Source organism: Lampetra fluviatilis, chromosome 80 (assembly GCF_964198595.1).
Source record: "Lampetra fluviatilis chromosome 80, kcLamFluv1.1, whole genome shotgun sequence".
NCBI classification, from domain to species: domain Eukaryota; kingdom Metazoa; phylum Chordata; class Hyperoartia; order Petromyzontiformes; family Petromyzontidae; genus Lampetra; species Lampetra fluviatilis.
The window spans coordinates 1,063,042-1,089,580 of record NC_136354.1 but is presented as its reverse complement, the minus strand read 5'-3'; the positions used below and the strand labels follow the sequence as shown (position 1 = coordinate 1,089,580).

Below are 26,539 nucleotides of genomic sequence, written 5' to 3'. Positions count from 1 at the left end.
GATCGTCCCTTATTGCTACAATGTTCATAGCGAACACGTGTGGAGGCGAGTTTCAGGTGAAGCATCTCTATCACACAAGTTTACCCTTACCTGGCAGCATCGTGGCAGTCCGCTGGTCACACTCACTACGTCACACTCACGAGCTGTAGGGGCGGGGCTCTGTCTGCTCAGTGGCGCTGTTTTCATTCATTTCGCACCACGAGCGGGGAGTCTCATCCCTGTAGTTCCCTGTTGTGGTGGCGCATTCCTACCACATTGCCCCTAAATTCTTTGTACGACACGATATAAAACAAATTTGTTTGTTCCAATACATAATCACACACGAGTACACATATACACCCCATGTCCACACACCCACACACGAGTGGACATACACAGCGCTGTCGAAACATTCACGAATGTGCATACACACTGCTTCATACATACACACACGGGTGCACATGCATACAAGTGCGCATACACACACGAGTGTACATATTGAAGTCATGGGCTTAGTTTATTTGCATGAAGTCTTTTTCACGTTCATACTTCCATTTGCTTGCCATTGATACGGCACACTGGTTCGGATTATTCTTCCCATTTATGAAATCTCGCTAGAATCATTTGCATTTTCTTCATTAACTTATTTGCATTCAATTGCTATTCACGGTACTAAAGCTCCTCATATCTAGCAACATACCTAAACTCATGTGGCCATTGTGCTTAAGCCTAAGTAGGAATATGCTGAATCATCGTTCGCTTCCGTTTGAATAGGGATGGGCATCTCATTGAATAAGTATGTGCATGTTGTTACTTTGCACATTTACAATGGCCTGTAAACTGTGATCAATTTATCGGCTTTATCTGTGAAAATAAATATAAAATGTTGCAATGCTGAAGGATATATTCTAAGAGGTGCATGCTTTATAGCGCGGTGACTTGATTTTATGGATATTTTTAAGGACTCTTGTTGATGGTGTGTCTAAATAACGAAGGTTATTTGTTATATTAGATCAATTAAAATGGTTACAATTGCTCTGGATACCCATCTGGATGGTATAGTTTGTAAGTGTTGTTTATTATTATAACCATTATCAGTCTATAGCAGTGTGTATTTACACTGATGTGTATGTACAGTGATGTGTGTGTTTTTATTTACCACGTGTTCTCACGGTAAGTGCATTGAATGTCGAGGGGTTACCAGCCCCTCGCAACAGTCCGGAGACCTCGTGGGCCTCTGTGATGTCTATGAGCCTTCCCTCTCGGACATTGCTTACATTGACCACAGCGTTACCGATCTTTACCGCTGATGAGCTAGGGGGTTGTTTTTACATAACTTTACTCGTGGGCAGCGGAATGCCAAACAACAGGAAGAGTGGCTCTTCTTCTGAACAAAATAATGAAGGAGCATGGGATCGTGGCGGTGAGCTGTAGGAAGCTGTATGCCCCACGCGTGGAATGGTGATTGTTCCTGCCTGCACTGAAGGTGAACATCAGTGTAGGAATGCAGGCAAGGCTGATTAGTCATATGCCTTTCATAATATCCCATATTAGAACCATACTGCTCGAATGAATACGAACTGCGGGCTGCGGGATTTGAATTGCATTATAATCACTCGTATCACATTGTGGTCGTTATTAGATTCACATAATCCACTGCTGGATCTGCCTCCTCAATGGATTCGAGAGTAGGATGGCGACAGCGCCGCAGCTGGCTGCAGTCCCGGATCGCTCTCACAATTTATCAACCGTAACTACACCTCGTACCTTACCCACTTCTTTACTCACCACCGCTCTTCTTACTTTCATCTTCCATCATATAATTTATTTTATTATTTTCATTATTACTTTGGCGTCGCCCGAGTTTTGGGTGGCGGCAGATCCCTGCACCCAACCCCGCCAGCCTCCGTGTTCACTGCACGCGCCCCGCGGCGCTACAACAGCTGACAAATGCCGGCTGCTGCAGTGTCACACAACCCGCTTAAACTGCCGAATCGCACAGAAGATTGTATGATAATAAATAGTATAAAAGTGTAATGTTTAATATAATGTATAAGGTAATATATAGTATCGTAATTGTATAGTGAATATACAGCAGTGTGGTATACAGTAGGGTGGTTAGAATAATACATAGTGTAATATTATAATGTATAGTCTAAGGTGGTGTATAGTAATACAGTATATATTTTAATGTTGGGTTTGTCTATGGCAGTATATAGTACGGGGTAGATTCGTGTGATGTAAGAGAAAAAAGTGTAGCTGGATTCATATTCTATTTTTTGCGACGTAAAATTGTAACGTATGAATTACTGTTAGTAGCTCAGCTTATTGGAGAGTATATTTAGTATACTGATGATACTGATGTAGTTTATATTTTAGTTTTTTACGTGGTGGTTTAGTTACTGCAGCTTCATACTATTAACATTCCTTCCCTTTATTAATGCTAACCCTACTCCCTCCCTTTGATGCTGCAAATCCTGCATAATGCACGGGCATAATATGACTTTGAAACCCCCCGCCCACCTCCTACGCATTCCACAAGTAGTGACTAATCCCATATTTGCATTTCAACATAATACGTATGTACATCTCACTGCATAATTGTACACTTCCGTTTGAATAAGGATGTGCATCTCCATGCATAATTCCGTGCTTCGTGTTAATTTGCTAATATTGACCCCCCAATGTCCTCTAAACTGCTGCAAGTTTAGAGGATTATAAAGCGACATGCAGCCTGAAATATCAAAATTGGTGATCTCGAGCTTGATTTGGAATAAGATGTGTAAGTTTATACTGTACTGACTTTGTTTCATAAATATATTTAAAGACAATCGTGCTTCTAGAAACGAGTGTTTCATATTATAATTTCTGCCATGAACTTTGAATGATCATCTGAATGGTTTAGCTTGTAAGCGTGGTTTATTATCATGTCCATATTAAAGTTTTTTTGGGTTAGATCGCTTAAATATATAAATGTGTCGTTGAAACCCGCCACCACCCGACACAGCCAACTATTAAGGATTGTCAAGTAAACAGAACATGCAAATGTTTCACTAGTACAGCACACCGGTGTGTTGGAGAGCCAAGCCACAACATTTACATTCTGAGTACAACGTTTCGCCTGTAATTAAAACTAGCTTCATCAGTCGACAATCAGATTTGGGAACTCTCACTGTTTCCTTCCTTATATATGTAATGTAGTAACTCGGCGGGAGACGACTTCACGGGTAACACACTCTTTATTTTATCAAACTTGGTTACAGGTGACTAACACCTACTTGTATCTCGGGTGACAAACACCCACTTAGCTACTTGGCGACTAACGCCCACTGAGCTACTCGGATGACCAACATCCACTTAGTACTCGGGTGACAAACACCCACTTAGCTACTCGGATGACCAACATCCACTTAGTACTCGGGTGACAAACACCCACTTAGCTACTTGGCGACTAACGCCCACTGAGCTACTCGGATGACCAACATCCACTTAGCTACTCGGCGACTAACGCCACTGAGCTACTCGGATGACTAACATCCACTTAGCTACTCGGCGACTAACGCCACTGAGCTACTCGGATGACCAACATCCACTTAGCGACTAAATCTTCAGCTCCGTCTTCGGGTCTTCAACTGGGTAACTCTCCTCGAGTGCTCTCGCGCGTCCCCCTTTATACCCCACCTGCGGACGTCGCTGCGAGCACCCACTTATTCGACCAATCGCCGGGCGCTGGCTACGATCCTCTTTTCCCACATCTCATCGTGCCTCACCACTCACGCCGCGCCGCCCCGTCATCTGTCACTCCCGGCGCGCGCGTCCACACCACGCCCACAACGCGTGCCCAACCCCGCACCCCGCGCCGCCCCGTGATCCATCACTGTCACAGTCGGCGCACGTCAATACCACCACTACATCACCCCCTACCACATAGCTCGCAGCCGCCCCGGCTGCTACAAAAATATACAAACCCTCCCTGTGTGCCCCGTAACACAACACAACAACAAGAACAACAACTAAGCTAACAACACAACACGACGCGAACACCACCATCCGCAACCCTCAACCAATGCCACCGCGACAATAGAACAATATATACAAACCGGCGAGTGACAATAGCAATGTGTATACAAAAAAAATAAATGGAAATTTTTTTTTTTTTCTTTCGACTCGTGCAGTGTCCCCTTTTCTTCCGAGCGTCCCTACAACGGGACATTACCCCGGCAGAGGGGAACACCGGGCGAGCTCGGTGTAGAGCACAAAAAAAACCGTCCTCATGAAAATTGTTGAGACCTAGCCCGAGTCCGCCTTGCCGGTCCGTCGTACGGCACCAGACGCGGTTGAACGTCCGGTGGTGCCGGCGGTTCAGGAAGACATCGGCCAGGCATCGAGGACTCGTGCGTGCCCCGGGGTTCAGGCTCTCGACGGTCAGCAGCCGTCAAGCCCGAGGCACCTGGGGGTGGGTCAGGTGGAGACACGTGAGGATCAGCCTGCGACACCTCCCTCCCCGAGTCGACGGTCACATCACACGCCCGGTCGTCACGGCACAGAACGGGGTCACACGGTGCCGCATAGGGCTTCAGTCGGGAGGGGTGCACATACCAACGGCGTTTTTCCCATTTAATCTGTATACTCTGGGGCCGTGCAACCCGCACAATTTCCACCGGTCCCCTCCAAGGTCTCAACAACTTGGGGGACGTAGCCAACGGTGCATGTGGACAATGCAGCCAGGCCTTATCGCCTGGTTTCCAATCATGCGTATGCACCCTCCGCTCATGCAATTTCTCGTTTGCAATTTGCCGCGACCGCGAATTCAACCTTGCCCCCTCCCGCGCTTCAGTCAATTTGGCGATATTAAATTTGATGTGGTCTGCCAATTTAGATTTTGCACGTGGCTGGGAAATCCCCAGTTGGACGTCCATGGCCGGATCGGCCTCCCGCCCATACATAAGAAAAAATGGGGAAAACCCTGTCGCCGCATGAGGGGCCATTCGATAGGCCGCGAGTACCCCCGGCACCTGTAAGTCCCAATCAACCTGATCGTCGCAGACCTGTTGGCACAACATAGACGTAATCGTTCTGTTCAGACGCTCAACCATCCCGTCAGTCTGCGGGTGGTAGGGGGAAGTACGCACTTTCTTTGTACCCAACAGGTCGCACACCTCGCGCAACAAAACGCTCGAAAAATTCTTCCCTTGATCCGTCAGCAAGCGTTCGGGGGCGCCCTTGTCCAACACATAACCCTGGACAAAGGCGTCCGCCACCGCCGCAGCCGACTGGTTGGCGAGCGGCCATGCCATAGGCCATCGGGTGAAGTATTCCACGCCAACCAGCAGGAACCTATTTCCCCTTGGTGTAACCGGAAAGGGCCCCAAGATGTCCAACGCTACCAATTCGTTTATACGCGAAACCTGAATGGATTGCAGCGGTGGATTAGCTGCCAATGGTGGCGGTTTCCTTTTGGCGCACCCTACGCATCCCTTAAGAATATTCGCCACGTCGTTACCCATCCCCGGCCAATAATAGTCTCGCTGGATTAGGGCGAGCGTTTTGTGAAAACCCAGATGCATGAGCCGTTCATGAGCTGCCAGAACAACCTTACCCCGCATAGCAACAGGCACAACGAGCACGTGACGCCGGGACATGTTGTCCCACCTCATCAACAGGCCCTGTCTGCACACCCAGGAACCGACCCGCGCCTCCCCTTGTTCGGGAGCGCCAACTTTCCGACGCAGCGTAAGTAGGGAGCTGTCGGACATCTGGAGGCGGCCCCACTCAATGAGGGGCAACGACAACAGCGAATCCCTCCCCGTGGGGGCGTCCTCTCCCGGGGTGTCAGTGGCGGCGAGCGCAACTCCCGGGGTGCCGGCGACCGTGGGTTTGCACCGCGCTGATCCCAACAAACATGTGCAGTCCGTGCACGGCGGCAACCGCGACAAGGCGTCCGCGTTTGAGTGCCGCAACCCCTTGCGGTAAATCGTCGTGAATTGGTAGTCTTGAAGGACCTCCAACCATCGGGACAATTGGCCCGATGGCTGCGCCACGCGCATAGCGTATTGTAGAGCCGCATGGTCCGTCCGGACCGTAAAATGACGGCCGTAAAGATACGGCCTGAATTGCTGTGTAAAAAACACAATGGCTAACAATTCACGACGAGTTACGCAATAGCGTTGTTCCGCGGGGGAAAGAACCCTACTACCGTAGGCGACCACCCGTTCAACCCCCCCGACCAACTGTGAGAGCACCCCCCCGATACCCGTATTGCTGGCGTCCGTGTCAAGCAAAAACGGTTGTGTGAAATCGGGGTAACACAAGAAGGGAGCCTGCACCAAAGCGTCACGGAGGGAGCAGAACGCATCCTCCTCCTCTGCCCCCCAGTGAAACCTCACACCCTTAGCCGTCAAAGCATGCAGGGGCTTGGCTATGGTGGCAAATTGCTTGACAAAACGACGGTAATAGGAGGCAAAACCAATGAAACTCCGAACCTCCGTGACCGAGGTTGGCGTTGGCCATGAGCTGACGCAATGCGTCTTAGCAGGGTCCGTCGAGATCCCTGAACGACTCACGATATGGCCCAAATACCTGACCGATTCCCGAAGCAGAAAACATTTAGCCGGTTTAAATTTAAGCTTAGCGGAACGCATCCTGAGGAACACCGCTCTCAGTCGCTGGAGGTGCTCCTCGAAAGTCCGACTAAAGACGATAATATCGTCAAGATAAATCAAACAGGTATCCCATTGGAGGCCCGACAAAACCAATTCCATGAGTCTCTGGAACGTGGCGGGAGCGGAATGTAAGCCCATGGGCAAACGGTTGAATTCAAAAAGGCCCCCAGGTGTCCGGAAAGCAGTTTTAGGTTTAGACTCGTTATCGAGTGGCAATTGCCAAAATCCAGAAAGCAGATCGAGTGTGGAAAAAAACTGCGCTCCCGCCAAGGCATCCAGCGACTCATCCATCCTGGGGAGCGGATACGCATCCGCCATCGAGATTTTGTTTAAGCGGCGGAAATCGACACAAAACCGCAAGGACCCGTCCTGTTTCTTTACTAGGACAATAGGAGCACCCCACGGACTAGAAGAGGGCGAAATGATATCGGCCGCCAACATATCATTAACCGCCGATTGCACATGTTCCTTCTCGGCCGGGCTGAGCCGGAAGGGATTCTGACGAATAGGGGCCGCGTCCCCTGTAGCTATGTGGTGGCGCAACAGGTCAGTGCAGCCGATATCGTACTTATGTTTGCTGAACACGTCAGCAAACTCGATGAGCAAACCCCTCAATGCTCCCAATTGCACCCCGGACAAGTTAGCAGAACCCGCACACAGCGAGTCCAACCACTCAGTCCCCTCATCACTTTGAGGATGCGACTCGACAGTAAAATCTGCTTGAGCCACGAGCCGTTCCTCAACGGGCAGCGGCGCGGCGTGAGCCAGCACCGTTCCCTGCGCAATTACGGCCGGCCGCGACCCCGTATTCAGGACCATTACGAACGGCTCACTGTCCCCTCTCACCACGGTTTGAGCAACCGCTAAGTCGAGGCCCTTACTGGCTCTGTTTGACGGCCCCAACAGCACCCCCTGTGCCTCCGCACCCACCTCGAGTGGCTTCCTGAACCGAAGGGGTACTAACATTTGCGATCCCGGGGGTACCCTACAGTGTGAGTCGCCAGCGCCTGCACCGTCGCACAAACCGTGCGCACTTTGATAGGGCTCGACAAGAAGGCAACCCGCCGACCTGACGGAAGCTCTATGCAGGCCTGATCAATAAGAATTTTGATGGGCATTTTTGACAAAAAGTCCGTACCTAGCAAACAGGGAACGGCCAGCGATGATGATACAAAAATAGGGCCCGCTAATTTAATGTCCCCAATGCAAATAGTCGCCCGAATCTGGCCGATGATCCCCAGGGATCCCCCATTCGCCGCATAAAATGGCACGTCTACTGGCAGAAGGGGTCTACTTTGGACGGGAAGAAGGTTATAAATAAGGTCCGAGATGATGGTGGCCGACGCACCCGTGTCAACAAGCACCCGGACCTCAACCCCGTCAATGAACCCCGTTACCACGGACGACCCGGCTGACGCAGCCACGATCCTGTGGGCCAATTCGGACCACTCGACTGCTTGCGGGCCGCGTACGGACCCCCCTCGCCGAATTGAACCCCCGGCACCCAGCCGCGAACCCCCCACCGCGAAGCGGCAACCCGAATGTGCCGTGTTTGTGGACCGAACGTGTGAGGTGCCGCGACTTGCCGGGTTTTGTTGGGATGACTTGTGGCCCTGGTCGTCGTCCCGACGTGGTCCTGCGGCGCGCGGACGCGGGGCCCGGCACCCGGCTGCGACGTGACCCCGAAGGCCGCAGTTGTAGCAGACGACGGACGTCGTAGGTTTCGGTTGCTCCAGCTTGCGGGGCGAACGTGTGGGCGAACGACCTCCCGTTCTCCACTCCCCCGGACACGATGCAGCGAAGCCCCGCTCCTGCACCGCAGCTGGCTGAGGTTCGGCGATCGTGGCGGCCAGTGCCGCATTCCCCGGCCATTTGCAGACGACCCCCGGCTTGCGCTTGAGGACCTCGTACGCGTGAATGCTCGTGGCGATCGCCAGGGAGCAGATCTCCATCTCGTCTGCCACGTTGATGGGGACCCCCAACTCGTGGGCCAACACCAGCAGCTGCTCCGTCACCATGGCGTCCTTCCCCTCCTTATCCATGCGGGGAAAAGCCGCGTCCGCCAAGGCGAGCAGTGCCGTGCGGTAGGCTAGCGTCGTTTCCCCAGCCACCTTCCGCCGATCGTAGAACTGGTGGCGGCACGTGGAGGGCGGCCCGAACACCTTCGCCATCAGGTGTAGTGCGGCCTGGAGCGTAGAGCGGGACGACCTTGCAGCAGATGTGAAGGCTGCAAGCGCGTCGTCGTCAAGCATCGCTGGCAACGCACGCAGGGCAGTGGTGTCGGACCACCCCGACATCTCCTGATGAGCGAGGAACCTTCGTTGGAAGGCTCCCCAGTCGCCCCCATCCGCCTTGAACGCCGACAGCGCGGGCAATCTTTGCTGGAGGACCCGATCGTCGTCGACGTCGGAGAGATTTTCCCGCGCTCCGCTGGAGTTGTGTAAAATGTCGGCTCGGTTGTCAGGCGCAAAATGGAGGGCTCCGGCGCGCGCCGATGACGTGGGCTGCGCTGCGCGGAGGTGTCCGGCCACGTGGCGTCCGTCTTTCCCGCCAATCGGTGGCGGCCCCCCAAAAACGGCGGCAACTTCCAGACTTTTGGCGCGAAGCGCCTTTTGGCGGGAATCCTCCACCGTCGCTTTCTCCACGACCCCCGCAGCCGTTTTTCCGCTCGCCGGAACGGAGATGTCGGCCAAGACAGCGGCGGCGGCGAGTAGCAACTCCGCCAACCGGGCGTGCGCGTCCTGGAGGCCGGTGTCGGAGGCAAGCGGAGCGTCGGCCATCACCGCGAAGTGCTGCATCGGCGGCAACTCCTCGTCCTCTACTCCCGAGGTCGGTGTCCCCGGTACGCCGTCGTCATCCCGACCTCGCTCGTGGGTACGGGTAGTCTTCCTTGTGTCCATACTTCTTGAAGACAGGTTTACTTCTGACGCCAGTTGTAATGTAGTAACTCGGCGGGAGACGACTTCACGGGTAACACACTCTTTATTTTATCAAACTTGGTTACAGGTGACTAACACCTACTTGTATCTCGGGTGACAAACACCCACTTAGCTACTTGGCGACTAACGCCCACTGAGCTACTCGGATGACCAACATCCACTTAGTACTCGGGTGACAAACACCCACTTAGCTACTCGGATGACCAACATCCACTTAGTACTCGGGTGACAAACACCCACTTAGCTACTTGGCGACTAACGCCCACTGAGCTACTCGGATGACCAACATCCACTTAGCTACTCGGCGACTAACGCCACTGAGCTACTCGGATGACTAACATCCACTTAGCTACTCGGCGACTAACGCCACTGAGCTACTCGGATGACTAACATCCACTTAGCTACTCGGCGACTAACGCCACTGAGCTACTCGGATGACCAACATCCACTTAGCGACTAAATCTTCAGCTCCGTCTTCGGGTCTTCAACTGGGTAACTCTCCTCGAGTGCTCTCGCGCGTCCCCCTTTATACCCCACCTGCGGACGTCGCTGCGAGCACCCACTTATTCGACCAATCGCCGGGCGCTGGCTACGATCCTCTTTTCCCACATCTCATCGTGCCTCACCACTCACGCCGCGCCGCCCCGTCATCTGTCACTCCCGGCGCGCGCGTCCACACCACGCCCACAACGCGTGCCCAACCCCGCACCCCGCGCCGCCCCGTGATCCATCACTGTCACAGTCGGCGCACGTCAATACCACCACTACATATAGAAGCATAGATGTGTTGACCACGCAGCTGCGCTCTTGAACAATGTGGGGGGGGGGGGGAGCGTGTGATTACTGAGGCAATGTACATTAAGCGTGTGCATTATGCGAGCCCTTTGAACGTGTCTTTCCTGTCTATCGTATTTATTAAAATAGCCCTACCAACGGTAATTTCTACTGAAGTACGCTTTCCTTTGTCACCATGCATTTATTTAATGTTTTATTTTAAAGACGCATTTATATACTTCCGCGATCTAACCTAATAACCTCTATTATGGATTATATTGGTCCCGAAATCCTACGTGTTCAACTCGTGTGTATGTGTTTATATTTTGGTCGTGTTTTTTTAAGGTCATTTCATTGAATATGGAGAGGTTACCAGCGCCTCGCACCCGTCCAGAGACCTCGTGGGCCTCTGTGGTGGCTACGAGCCTTCCCTCCAGGACATTGCTCACATCCACCGCAGCGTTAACGTCCGGCACTGCCGATGAGGTAGCGGATTGTTTTTACAGAACTTTACTCGTGGCTGGAGAATGCCAAACAACAGGGGGCTCTTCTTCTGAGAAAAAAACGAATCAAGGGGGCGTGGGAGCGTGGCGTAAGGTGTGGAAAGCTCTCAGCCTCAGGCTACCGTGGGCACACCTCCCAATCAACGGGAGGCGAGGAGTGGTGGTTGCTCATGCATCCACCGAAGATGAATATCAGTCGAGGGATGAAAGCAAGGCAAATGAGTTAGATTCATTCTATGACCTCCTACATAATAATCCCATGATACTCATATGTATGGATGTCATATGTTTATATATGCGAACCTAGGGACGGAAATGCGAACTGGGGGTGAGGGATTAGAATTGCACTATAATTATTAGAATCGCATTGTGGCCGCATTAGAATTTGCCGAATGTGCAATCTCAATGAATTTGAATAGCTATTTACAATATTTAACCACACAATCCAAATCAAAACTCGATGAGCATATTTATTGTTTCAGTTGTAACGTGTTCATTCGTTTATTTGTTAGATCTAGTAATATGTCATTCATCATCATCACGATCAATGGGCTAAGGGTGCATAGGTGTGAACTGCACATTTTGTACTTCTGCATTTAAGTATACCAAAAACCACAACATAGGAAACACCACAACAAGATGAGCAGTCGAGTGTGTACGTACACGTATGTGTGTGCATATGTATGTACAATCGTGCGTGTTCGCAGTGGAACGCAACCCTTGTGTGCGTACACTGCTGTGTATGTACACTGCGTTGTATGTCTGTATATACACCCTGTATATGCACACTCGTGTGTATGCACTCCGCTTTTTAAATGCAGCAGTGTTTGGATGCACACTCGCGTGTGCATCTCTACTCGTCCGTGTTTTTTTAATGAAGGATATGGTAGCAATAACGTACGATCAGTCATGTTTAAAAACAAATCAGGACTGTATTGATTTGCAAGAATATTAACAGTAAAACTCGCATTAAATGTTTTTATCAATTCGCTTGGCCAAACGGTTAACAAACTAGGAAATTTATATCACTTTCAGGAATGCAACAATTATAAAATATTCTCAAATCAAACACGTAAACATCGATTAATCATCTGATTGGTTCTTTCGGTAAAGTCATGTATAAGGGAAATAATAAAAATAAAACATAATAAAATAATTCTCACGACGTTTCGGCCACAACGCAAGCAGCCGTCCTCAGGTGAAGACTCTTGTGTATTTACACTTCTGTGCATTAACAGTGCTGTGTGTATGTATGCGTATATATATATCTTTTGCACGTGTTTTCATGGTATGTGCATTGAATATGGAGGGGTTACCAGCCCCTCGCACCTGTACAGAGATCTCGTGGGCCGCTGTGGTGGCTACGAGCCATTCCTCCAGGACATTGCTCACATCCACCACGGCGTTACTGTCCGGCACCGACGATGATGTAGGGGATTATCTTTACAGAAGTTTACTCGTGACAGGGGAATGCCAAACAACAGGGAGAGTGGCTCTTCTTCTGAACAAAATAATGAAGGAGCATGGGACCGTGACGGTGAGCTGTGGGAAGCTGTATGCCCCAGGCGTGGAGTGGAGGTTGTTCCTGCCTGCACTGAAGGTGAACATGAGTGTAAAAATGCAGGCAAGGCTGATTAGTCATATGCCTTTCATAATATCCTGTATTTGAATCACACTGGGCTCGAATGCATACATTTTGTATGTATCTATAATGGAACCAGATATGCGAGCTGCGGGATTTAAATTGCATTATAATCACTAGCATCACATTGTGGTCGTTATTAGATTCACACTATCCACTGCTGGATCTGCCCTCTCAATGGATTCGTATATACATATGTACAGAGTATGATTATTTGACGTTTACGTATTGATTCTTTAAATGTTGAATTTCCTGAAAACTTCCGCGGTGACGGCCGGTAACGCTGCGGTGGATGTGAGCAATGTCCTGGAGGGAAGGCTCGTAGCCACCACAGAGGCCCACGAAGGGTGCGAGGCTCTGGTAACCTCTCCTTATTCAATGCAATTATCATCAAAATAAACATCCAAAATATTAAACACATACACACGAGTTTAACACGTAGGATTTCGGGACCAATAGCATCCATAATAGAGGTTGTTAGGTTAGATCGCTGAAGTATATAAATGTGTCTTTAAAATGAAGCATTAAATACATGCATGCCGACAAAGGAAAGCGTACTTCAGTAGAGATTACCGTTGGTAGGGCTGCGTGGTCAACACATGAGACTTCCCAAAGCTGACTGTCGACTGATGAGGCTAGTTTTAATTACAGGTGAAACGTCGTACTCAGATTGTAAATATTGTGGCTTGGCTCTCCAACACACCGGTGTGCTGTACTAGTGAAACATTTGCATGTTCTGTTCACGTGAGAACCCTAACTAGTTGGCTTTGTCGGGTGGTGGCGGGTTTCAACTAAACATTTATATATTTAAGCAATCTAACCCAAAAAAAACTTTAATATGGACATGATAATAAACCACGCTTACAAGCTAAACTATTCAGATGATCAATCAAAGTTCATGGCAGAAATTATAACATAAAACACTCGTTTCTAAAAGCACCCCGCTCAACACGATTGTCCTTAAATATATTTATTGAACAAAGTCAGTACAGTATAAACTTGCACATCTTTTTCTAAATGAAGCTCGAGATCACCAACTTTGATATTTCAGACTGTATGTCGCTTTATAATCCTCTAAACTTGCAGCAGTTTAGAGGACATTGGGGGGTCAATAATAGCAAATTAACACGAAGCACGGAATAATGCATGGAGATGCACATCCTTATTCAAACGGAAGTGTACAATTATGCAGTGAGATGTACATACGTATTATGTTGAAATGCAAATATGGGATTAGTCACTACTTGTGGAATGCGTAGGAGGTGGGCGGGGGGTTTCAAAGTCATATTATGCCCGTGCATTATGCAGGATTAGCAGCATCAAAGGGAGGGAGTAGGGTTAGCATTAATAAAGGGAAGGAATGTTAATAGTATGAAGCTGCAGTAACTAAACCACCACGTAAAAAAACTAAAATATAAACTACATCAGTATCATCAGTATACTAAATATACTCTCCAATAAGCTGAGCTACTAACAGTAATTCATACGTTACAATTTTACGTCGCAAAAAATAGAATATGCCTCCAGCTACACTTTTTTCTCTTACATCACACGAATCTACCCCGTACTATATACTGCCATAGACAAACCCAACATTAAAATATATACTGTATTACTATACACCACCTTAGACTATACATTATAATATTACACTGTGTATTACTCTACCCACCCTACTGTATACCACACTGCTGTATATTCACTATACAATTACGATACTATATATTACCTTATACATTATATTAAACATTACACTTTAATACTATTTATTATCATACAATCTACTGTGCGATTCGGCAGTTTAAGCGGGTTGTGTGACACTGCAGCAGCCGGCATTTGTCAGCTGTTGTAGCGCCGCGGGGCGTGTGCAGTGAACACGGAGGCTGGCGGGGTTGGGTGCAGGGATCTGCCGCCACCCAAAACTCGGGCGACGCCAAAGTAATAATGAAAATAATAAAATAAATTAGATGATGGAAGATGAAAGTAAGAAGAGCGGTGGTGAGTAAAGAAGTGGGTAAGGTACGAGGTGTAGTTACGGTTGATAAATTGTGAGAGCGATCCGGGACTGCAGCCAGCTGCGGCGCTGTCGCCATCCTACTCTCGAATCCATTGAGGAGGCAGATCCAGCAGTGGATTGTGTGAATCTAATAACGACCACAATGTGATACGAGTGATTATAATGCAATTCAAATCCCGCAGCCCGCAGTTCGTATTCATTCGAGCAGTATGGTTCTAATATGGGATATTATGAAAGGCATATGACTAATCAGCCTTGCCTGCATTCCTACACTGATGTTCACCTTCAGTGCAGGCAGGAACAATCACCATTCCACGCGTGGGGCATACAGCTTCCTACAGCTCACCGCCACGATCCCATGCTCCTTCATTATTTTGTTCAGAAGAAGAGCCACTCTTCCTGTTGTTTGGCATTCCGCTGCCCACGAGTAAAGTTATGTAAAAACAACCCCCTACCTCATCAGCGGTAAAGATCGGTAACGCTGTGGTCAATGTGAGCAATGTCCGAGAGGGAAGGCTCATAGACATCACAGAGGCCCACGAGGTCTCCGGACTGTTGCGAGGGGCTGGTAACCCCTCCACATTCAATGCACTTACCGTGAGAACACGTGGTAAATAAAAACACACACATCACTGTACATACACATCAGTGTAAATACACACTGCTATAGACTGATAATGGTTATAATAATAAACAACACTTACAAACTATACCATCCAGATGGGTATCCAAAGCAATTGTAACCATTTTAATTGATCGAATATAACAAATAACCTTCGTTGTATAGACACACCATCAACAAGAGTCCTTAAAAATATCCATAAAATCAAGTCACCGCGCTATAAAGCATGCACATCTTAGAATATCTCCATCAGCATTGCAACATTTTATATTTATTTTCACAGATAAAGCCGATAAATTGATCACAGTTTACAGGCCATTGTAAATGTGCAAACTAACAACATGCACATACTTATTGAAGGAGATGCCCATCCCTATTCAAACTGAAGCGAACGATGATTCAGCATATTCCTACTTAGGCTTAAGCACAATGGCCACATGAGCTTAGGTATGTTGCTAGATATGAGGAGCTTTAGTACCGTGAATAGCAATTGAATGCAAATAAGTTAATGAAGAAAATGCAAATGATTCTAGGGAGATTTCATAAACGGGAAGAATAATCCGAACCAGTGTGCCGTAGCAATGGCAAGCAAATGGAAGTATGAACGTGAAAAAGACTTCATGCAAATAAACTAAGCCCATGACTTCAATGTGTACACTCGTGTGTGTATGCGCACTTGTATGCATGTGCACCCGTGTGTGTATGTATGAAGCAGTGTGTATGCACATTCGTGAATGTTTCGACAGCGCTGTGTATGTCCACTCGTTTGTGGGTGTGTGGACATGGGGTGTATATGTGTACTCGTATGTGATTATGTATTGGAACAAACAAATTATTTTTATATTTTGTCGCACAAAGAATTTAGGGGCAACGTGGTAGGAATGCGCCAACACAACAGGGAACTACAGGGATGAGACTCCCCGCTCGTGGTGCTAAATGAATGAAAACAGCGCCACTGAGCAGACAGAGCCCCGCCCCTACAACTCGTGAGTGTGACGTAGTGAGTGTGACCAGCGGACTGCCACGATGCTGCCAGGTAAGGGTAAACTTGTGTGATGGAGATGCTTCACCTGAAACTCGCCTCCACACGTGTTCGCTATGAACATTGTAGCAATAAGGGACGATCAGTCATCTTTAACATAGCAGGTCTTTATTGTTCTGCAAGCATATTAACGTCAAAACTCGTAGATACACATGCACACTCGTGTGTGAATGCACACCGCTGTATATACAGTCGTGTTTGGATGCACTCTCGTGTGTGTATGTCTACTCGTCCGTGTTTTTTTAAAGGAAAACTATGGGAGCAATAACGTACGATCAGTCATCTTTAAAAACAGGTCTTTATTAATCTGGAAAAAACTCACGTTAATACTCGTATCGAAATCTTTATTAATACGCATGCTCAAACAGGAAATGTACTAGGCAAATTATTTCCCAAAAGGAATTCAACAGTTAAAATATATTCTTAAACAAACACGTAAACGTCGATTTCCCCTTTGAAGTCCTTTCGACTGAAGCCATTCGTCCAAAGTATAAAATTGTTGTCATTCTGAAATCAGTGAACACTTCTGGAACTTTAAAGGAAGACATTCATCTGAACACATTATAGAGCATTCACAACATCACTCTAGCTTGAAGTCCTAGAAATCACCGAAAAAATATATAAGAGACACGAATATGACTCTCCAGCCACTCCACTACATCAAGCCATCTCTCAGGATGCAACTGCATGGGGTCGAAAGAGGAATTTCGTTTAGGACTCATGATGCCTGTGAAGTGTTGCTGACCGTTGTGTTAAAATAATAACACTAGCTTGGAGTAGTGCTGGAAATCACTGATATAATTAATTGCACGTAATAAATTGATCTAACAGAGACACAAACGTGCACAATCCAGGACTTTAACAGAAGTACTCATTACTTTGATTATCCAGCAACTCCAACAGCCATTTCTCATTATCAACCCGCATGGGGTCTAAAGAGGAATTATCGTCAGGACTCATTACATCCACTACATCCACGCATCTCTCAGGATCCACCATGCATAGGTTCGAAAGATGGATTTTTTCAGGACTCATTGCAGCATTTTGTTTTTCACCTTTTGATTTCACTTTCCTATCATTGCGGATCTTCTCATGCTTGTTTCGACTTCCTTGCAAATGCCTTCCCGCACACAGCGCAATTGAATGGCTTCTCACCCGTGTGTGTTTTCTGGTGACTGTGAAGAGTTGATTTCTGTAAAAATGACTTACCACACACAAAGCAATTGAATGGCTTCACGCCCGTGTGTGTATTCTGGTGACTGTGAAGAGTTGATTTCCGTGAAAATGCCTTCCCACACACAGAGCAATTGAATGGCTTTTCGCCCGTGTGTGTGTTATGGTGAGTGTGAAGATTTTGTTTAATTGAGAATGCCTTCCCACAAAGAGAGCACTTGAATGGCTTTTCACCTGTGTGTGTGTTCTGGTGAGTGTGAAGAGTTGATTTCTGTAAAAATGACTTACCACACACAGAGCAATTGAATGGCTTCTCACCCGTGTGTGTATTCTAGCGACTGTTAAGAGTTGATTTCTGTGAAAATGACTTCCCACACACAGAGCAATTGAATGGCTTCACGCCCGTGTGTGTATTCTGGTGACTGTGAAGAGTTGATTTCCGTGAAAATGCCTTCCCACACACACAGCAATTGAATGGCTTTTCGCCCGTGTGTGTGTTATGGTGAGTGTGAAGATTTTGTTTAATTGAGAATGCCTTCCCACAAAGAGAGCACTTGAATGGCTTTTCACCTGTGTGTGTTTTCTGGTGAGTGTGAAGAGTTGATTTCTGTGCAAATGCCTTCCCACACACAGAGCAATTGAACGGCTTCTCGCCCGTGTGTGTGTTCTGGTGAGTGTGAAGAGTTGATTTCTGTGCAAATGCCTTCCCGCACACAGAGCAATTGAACGGCTTCTCACCCGTGTGTGTTTTTGGTGATTGCGAAGAGTTGATGAATCTGCAAATGCCTTTCCACACACAGAGCAATTGAACGGCTTTTCGCCCGTGTGTGTTTTCTGGTGAGTGTGAAGAGTTGATTTCTGTGCAAATGCCTTCCCACACACAGAGCAATTGAACGGCTTCTCGCCCGTGTGTGTGTTCTGGTGAGTGTGAAGAGTTGATTTCTGTGCAAATGCCTTCCCGCACACAGAGCAATTGAACGGCTTATCACCCGTGTGTGTTTTTGGTGATTGCGAAGAGTTGATGAATCTGCAAATGCCTTTCCACACACAGAGCAATTGAACGGCTTTTCGCCCGTGTGTGTGTTCTGGTGAGTGTGAAGATTTTGTTTCAGTGCAAATGCCGTCCCACAAAGAGAGCAATTGAACCGCTTCTTGCCAGTGTGTGCGTGCCGCTGTGGAGAGTTATTCTGCTCCATGTGACTGATTCTTCAGAGCAGAGTAACAGTCGCGGGTGTTGTTGAGAGTTAAAGGCAACCTCCAAGCTGCGTGGATGTCTGGCTTAAATCGCCAAGAAGCAAACTCTTTCCAACGTCTAACTGAGACACAGTAACGTCTCCTAAGTCGGACTACACAAGCGATTACCAGTTTATCCACTAACAAAGACACCTACTTGTGGATGCACGGCGTATCGATGTCCCTGTAACCCGTCTGAAGAGATCGCCACGAACTCTCCCGAAGCGAAGTCGCCAACCAGTCGCCAAGCAATCGTGCTCGCCAGGCTGGTCTCGTGGAAGAAGGGTTATCTGCAGAGCGAGGAGTCGAGCGTCTATCCTCAGCAAAATCCCTCTCGAAATGACCTTGAGGTCTGATTTTAAGCCCCTTATAACTTCGCTCTCGCATTCAAATCCTTTGTTTTCGACTTGGCCTATCATGGACTTTGCATTCAATTGTTATTTTTTACATTAACAATCCGCATATCTAGCAACATAGCTTAGCTAATCTTTCCATTATAATTTAACCTTAATACATATGCATATCTCACTGCATAATTGTACACTTCCGTTTGAATAAGGATGTGCACCTCCATGCATAATTCCGTGCTTCGTGTTAATTTGCTAATATTCACCCCCCAATGTCCTCGAAACTGCTGCAAGTTTAGAGGATTATAAAGCGACATACAGTCTGAAGTATCAAAATTGGTGATCTCGAGCTTGATTTGGAATGAGATGTGCAAGTTTATACTTTACTGACTTTGTTTTATAAATATATTTAAGGACAATCGTGTTGAGCGGGGTTCTTCTAGAAACGAGTGTTTTATATTAAACATTCTGCCATGAACTTTGAATAATCAACTGAATGGTTTAGCTTGTAAGCGTGGTTTATTATAATGTCCATATTAAAGGTTTTTTGGGTTAGATCGCTTAAATATATAAATGTGTCGTTGAAACCCGCCACCACCCGACACAGCCAACTATTAAGGATTGTCACGTAAACAGAACATGCAAATGTTTCACTAGTACAGCACACCGGTGTGTTGGAGAGCCAAGCCACAACATTTACATTCTGAGTACGACGTTTCGCCTGTAATTAAAACTAGCTTCATCAGTCGACAATCAGATTTGGGAAGTCTCACTGTTTCCTTCCTTATATAGAAGCATAGATATGTTGACCATGCAGCTGCTCTCTTGAACAATGTGGGGGGGGGGGAGCGTGTGATTACTGAGGCAATGTATATTAAGCGTGTGCATTATGCGAGCCCTTTGAACGTGTCTCTCCTGTCTATCGTATTTATTAAAATAGCCCTACCAACGGTAATTTCTACTGAAGTACGCTTTCCTTTGTCGCCATGCATTTATTTAATGTTTTATTTTAAAGACGCATTTATATACTTCCGCGATCTAACCTAATAACCTATATTATGGATGATATTGGTCCCGAAATCCTACGTGTTAAACTCGTGTGTATGTGTTTAATATTTCGGATGTTTTTTTAATGATAATTGCATTGAATATGGAGAGGTTACCAGCGCCTCGCACCCGTCCAGAGACCTCGTGGGCCTCTGTGGTGGCTACGAGCCTTCCCTCCAGGACATTGCTCACATCCACCGCAGCGTTAACGTCCGGCACCGCCGATGAGGTAGCGGATTGTTTTTACAGAACTTTACTCGTGGCTGGGGAATGCCAAACAACAGGGGGCTCTTCTTCTGAGAAAAAAACGAATCAAGGGGGCGTGGGAGCGTGGCATAAGGTGTGGAAAGCTCTCAGCCCCAGGCTACCGTGGGCACACCTCCCAATCAACGGGAGGCGAGGAGTGATGGTTGCTCATGCATCCACCGAAGATGAATATCAGTCGAGGGATGAAAGCAAGGCAAATGAGTTCGATTCATTCTATGACGTCCTACATAATAATCCTATGATACTCGTATGTATGGATGTCATATGTATATATGCGAACCTAGGGACGGATATGCGAACTGGGGGTGAGGGATTAGAATTTCACTATAATTATTAGAATCACATTGTTGCCGCATTAGAATTTGCTGAATGTGCAATCTCAATTAATTTGAATAGCTATTTATAGTATTTATTAACTATTAATCAAAACTCGTTGAGCATATTTGTGGTTCCATTTGTACCGTGTACATTCGTTTCTCTGTGAGATCAAATAACATGTTATTCATCATCATGATCAATGGGCAAAGGGCTCGTAGGTGTGAACTGCACATTTTGTACTTCTGCGTTCATGTATACCACATACCATAACGTAGGAAATACCACAACAACACGAGCACTCGCGTGTGTACTAACACGTATGTGTGTGTATAAGTATGCCGGTACAATCGTGCATGTTCGCAGTGGAACGCAATCCTAGTGTACGTATACTGCTGTGTATGCACACTCGTGTGTGCATGTCTACTCGTCCGTGTATTTTTATAAGGAAGGATATGGTAGCAATAACGTTCGATCAGTCATGTTTAAAAATAAATCAGGTCTTTATTAATTTGCAAGAATATTAACATTAAAACTCGCATTACATTTTTATCAATTCGCTTGGTCAAACAGTTAAGAAACTAGGACAATTATTTCACTTTCAGGAATTCAACAGTTATAAAATATTCTCAAATCAAACACGTAAACATCGATAAATAATTCCCAATTGACGTCCTTATCGATGGAAGCCATTCGTCCTTAAGTCCAAGCCACCAAATGAAGTAACAACGAATATGTACATGGATCTGTACTTCTGTGTATGTCCACTCGTGTATTTATTTACACTCGTTGATGTGGATATGTACATGCGTGAATGTGTGTATTGGTATGTACAATCATGTGTTCACACATTTGTTCGTGTTGTAGAACGCAATCGCTTTGTACGTGCACTGCTGTATTTGTGCACTCGTGTGTGTATGCTCACTTGTATGCATGTGCACCCGTGTGTGTATGTATGAAGCAGTGTGTATGCACATTCGTGAATGTTTCGACAGCGCTGTGTATGTCCACTCGTGTGTGGGTGTGTGGACATGGGGTGTATATGTGTACTCGTGTGTGATTATGTATTGGAACAAACAAATTATTTTTATATTTTGTCGTACAAAGAATTGAGGGGCAACGTGGTAGGAATGCGCCACCACAACAGGGAACTACAGGGATGATCCTCCCCGCTCGTGGTGCTAAATGAATGAAAACAGCGCCACTGAGCAGACAGAGCCCCGCCCCTACAGCTCGTGAGTGTGACGTAGTGAGTGTGACCAGCGGACTGCCACGATGCTGCCAGGTAAGGGTAAACTTGTGTGATGGAGATGCTTCACCTGAAACTCGCCTCCACACGTGTTCGCTATGAACACTGTAGCAATAAGGGACGATCGGTCATCTTTAAAATGTCAGGTCTTTATTGTTCTGCAAGTATATTAACGTTAAAACTCGTAGAAACACATGCACACTCGTGTGTGAATGCACACCGCTGTATATACAGTCGAGTTTGGATGCACACTCGTGTGTGTATGTCTACTCGTCCGTGTTTTTTAAAAGGAAGGATATGGTAGCAATAACGTACGATCAGTCATCTTTAAAAACAGGTCTTTATTAATCTGCAAGAAAGTTGACGTTAATACTCGTATCGAAATCTTTATTAACACGCATGCTCAAACAGGAAAGGAACTAGGCAAATTATTTCCCAATAGGAATCCAACAGTTAAAGGATATTCTTAAAATCAAACACGTAAACGTCGATTTCCCCTTTGACATTCTTTTCCACTGAAGCTATTCGTCCAGAAGTCCAAGCCATCAAACACAGGAACAACGAACGTGCAATCCACGCACACTCTTAAACCTATTATTTGAAGTGAATTAATTTATTACACAATGATGAAAATTAATGAACATGTTTAAAATATTGAGCAAAGTTGTGATCACTGACTTTCTCCAACTTTAGCTCAACAAGACCACTTAACCACGAGAGTAAAATCAGGAATTGAACCACCTCACAACCACTGCGCATCACACCACATCAACAAGTAATCCGATCGGACGACAAAGCACTACCTTAACGTGACGAAGTCTAGAATAAACCTCAACACTCAAGACACGGAATTCAACACAAACACTACGACAAAATGAATAACATGAATGGGCAAATCTTAAAAGAAGACGGCACACCCAGATCAGTAGCTGTGAGAAGATGACAACACATGGCAACTTCTACCATAAACACCACACATTTAACAGAGCCGATGATCCAACTACGAGACGAAGCAATGTATCTATCGAAGTATAAAATTGTTGTCATCCTGAAATGAGTGAACACTTCTGGAACTTATCAGGAACACTTTTATCTGAACACAATGTAGAGCATTAACAACATCACTCTCGCTTGAAATCCTAGAAATCACTGAAAAAAATATATAAGAGACAGAAATATGACTCTCCAGCCACTCCAATACATAAATCCATCTCTCAGGTTGCAACTGCATGGGCTCGAAAGAGGAATTTCGTTTAGGACTCATGACAACATTTGTACGTTGCTTGATGATTCCTGTGAAGTGTTGCTGACTGTGAAAATGCTTCCAACACACAGAGCAATCGAATGGATTTATTAAATTGATTACATTAGCTTGAAGTTGTGCTGGAAATCACTGATATAATCAATTTCACCTTATAAATTGATCTAACAGAGACACAAACGTGCACATTCCAGGACTTTAACAGAAGTACTCAATACTTTGATTATCCAGCCATTCCAGCAGCCATTTCTCATTATCAACCCGCATGGGGTCGAAATAGGAATTGTCGTCAGGACTCATTACATCCGCTACATCAACGCATCTCTCAGGATCCACCTGCACAGGTTCGAAAGATTCATTTTTTTCAGGACTAATTGCAGCACTTTGTATTTCACCTTTTGATTTCACTTCCCTATCATTGCTGATCTTCTCATGCTTGTTTCGGGGTGATGACCGTGTGAAGATCTGACTTCCTTGCAAATGCCTTCCCGCACACAACGCAATTGAATGGCTTCTCGCCCGTGTGTGTTTCTTGGTGACTGTTAAGAGTTGATTTCTGTGAAAATGACTTCCCACACTCAGAGCACTTGAATGGCTTCTCGCCCGTGTGTGTTTTCTGGTGACGGTTAAGAGTTGATTTCCGTGAAAATGACTTCCCACACACAGAGCACTTGAATGGCTTCTCGCCCGTGTGTGTTTTCTGGTGATTGCGACGAGTTGATAAATCTGCAAATGCCTTCCCACACACAGAGCACTTGAACGGCTTCTCGCCCGTGTGTGTTTTATGGTGACTGTTAAGAGTTGATTTCCGTGAAAATGACTTCCCACACACAGAGCAATTGAACAGCTTCTCGCCCGTGTGTGTTTTCTGGTGATTGCGACGAGTTGATAAATCTGCAAATGCCTTCCCACACACAGAGCACTTGAACGGCTTCTCGCCCGTGTGTGTTTTATGGTGACTGTTAAGAGTTGATTTCCGTGAAAATGACTTCCCACACACAGAGCAATTGACCGGCTTCTCGCCCGTGTGTGTTTTCTGGTGACGGTTAAGAGTTGATTTCAGTGAAAATGACTTCCCACACGCAGAGAAATTGAATGGCTTCTTAACCGTGTGTGCGTGGCGCTGTGGAGAGTTTATCTGCTCCATGTGACTGATTCTTCAGAGCAGAGGAACAGTCGCGGGTGTTGTTGAGAGTTAAAGGTACCCTTTAAGTTGCGTGGATGTCTGGCTCAAATCGCCAAAAAGCAAACTCTCACTACCGTCTAACCGAGACACAGTAACGTCTCGTAAGTCGGACGACACACGATTACCAGTGTATCCACTAACAAAGTCACTTACTTGTTGATGCACGGCGTATCGATGTCCCTGTGACCCGTCTGAAGAGATCGCCACAAACTCTCCCAGTCGCCACGCAATCGTGCTCGCCAAGGCTGGGTCTAGCAGAAGGGTAATCTGCAGAGCGAGGAGTCGAGCGTCTTTCCTCAGTGAAATTCCTCTCCAAATGGTCTTGAGGTCTGATTTTAAGCGCCTTATAACTCCCCTCTAGCATCCAAATCCTTTGTTCTCGTCTTGGCCTATCATGGACCTTGCATTAAATTTATTTTTTTACATTAACAAACTGCATATCAAACAACATAGCTTAGCTAATCTGGCCATTGTTATTAAACCTTAATATGTATGTGCATCTCACTGCATAATTGTATGCATAATTCAGTGCTTCCTGTGAATTTGCTAATATTCACCCGGCTATGTCCTGTAAACTGCTGCAGGTTTAGAAGATGTAACAGCGACATACAGTTCGAAATATAGAAATGAAGATGTCGAGTTTGATTTGGACTAAGAGGTGCAAGTTTATACTGTGATGAACCTGTTTAATAAACATCTTTAAGGACACTCGTGTTGAACATGGTGCTTCTAGCAAACAAGTGTGTTATATTATAATTTACGTCATAAACTTTAAATAATCATCTGAATGGTTTAGCTTGTAAGCGTGGTCTTTAATAAAGTAATGCAACAAGAACAATCAACCACCTTTTAGTCTGTAACATACGACCTTCGGTGTGTATATACACCAGTGTGTTTGTGTTCAATATTTTGCACGTGTTTAATATTTTGGACGTGTTTTTACGGTAATTCCATTGAATATTGAGGGGTTACCAGCCTCTCGCACCCGTCCAAATACCTCGTGGGCAGCTGTGGTGGCTACGAGCCTTCCCTCCGGGACATTGCTCACATCCACCACAGCGTTACCGTCTGACACGGTCAATGAAGGAAGGGGGTTGTTTTTGCAAAACTTTACTCGTGGCAGGGGAATGGCAAAAAACAGGGAGTGCCTCCTTCTGATAAACAAAAAACGAATGAAGGGGGCGTGGGAGCGTGGCGTAAGGTGTGGAAAGCTGTAAGTCACAGGTATCATTCGAATTGGGTCAATGACACCAGCACACAAATGGTGGGGTCGTTTGGAATTATGTTGCATTGATGAAATATGAATTTCTCGACGTTGTATTTCATGATCTTTAAATTAAATTTTTGTTTTTAGAATTTACAATCTGCATATCTAGCAACAGAGCTTCGCTAATCTTGCCATTGAGCTTAAGCCTGAATACGTATCTCACCGCATAATTTGCATTCATTTGCTACTATATTCACCCTGCAATATGCTGCAAAATGCTGCCAGTTCAAATGCGTTACCAGGGAAATGCAGACTGAAGTATTAAAATTGTGATTTTGAACTTTGAGGTGCAAGTTTATACCGTGCTGACTTTGTTTTATAAATATATTGAAGTACTTGTGTTGATATGAGCGCTACAGAACAATCAAGGTGATTTGTTTAATTTAATCCACGCAAATTATTACGATTGCTGTCATACACTTTTAATGATAATCGACATGGTATTGCCTGTAAGCGTGTGTGTATTTACACTGCTGTGTAAGTACACTTGACTTTGACTCGTGTGTGTACGTGTTTGTTGTAAGCATTGTACAGTTAACGGATGCTCAGATAGTTCAAAAAAATCAGATTTTTATTAATCTGCAAAAAAATATTGACGTTAATATTGCTGTGCATGCACACTCGCGCGTGTGTAGAGGTAGTGTAGTGGTTAGCGCACAGCTCAATTCTCGCTCACGTTAAATTCATGCTCACGGCCAACACCAGCGACGATTATCTGAACAGTATATAATTTAATGTTGGGTTTGTCGATGGCAGCATATAGAACGGGGTAGACCCGTGTGATGTAAGGGAAAAAAGTTTAGCTGGAAGCATATTATATTTTTTGCGACAGAGAATTGTAATGTATTACTTACTGTTAGTAGCTCAGCTTATTAGAGAGTATATTTAGTATACTGATGATACTATGTAGTTTATACTTTAGTTTTTTTAGTTTTTTACGTGGTTGTTTAGTTACTGCAGCTACATACTATTAACATTCCTTCCCTTTATTAATGCTACAACTATCCCCTCCCT

General features: G+C 46.1%; 2 pseudogenes; one reads left to right on the top strand and one right to left on the bottom strand.

Moving 5' to 3' along the window:
* The window catches only part of LOC144953664 (uncharacterized), a 564,993-nt pseudogene that overhangs the window by 2,365 nt on the left and 536,089 nt on the right, over positions 1–26,539 (top strand).
* Positions 17,271–19,120, bottom strand: LOC144953662 (uncharacterized; annotated as a pseudogene).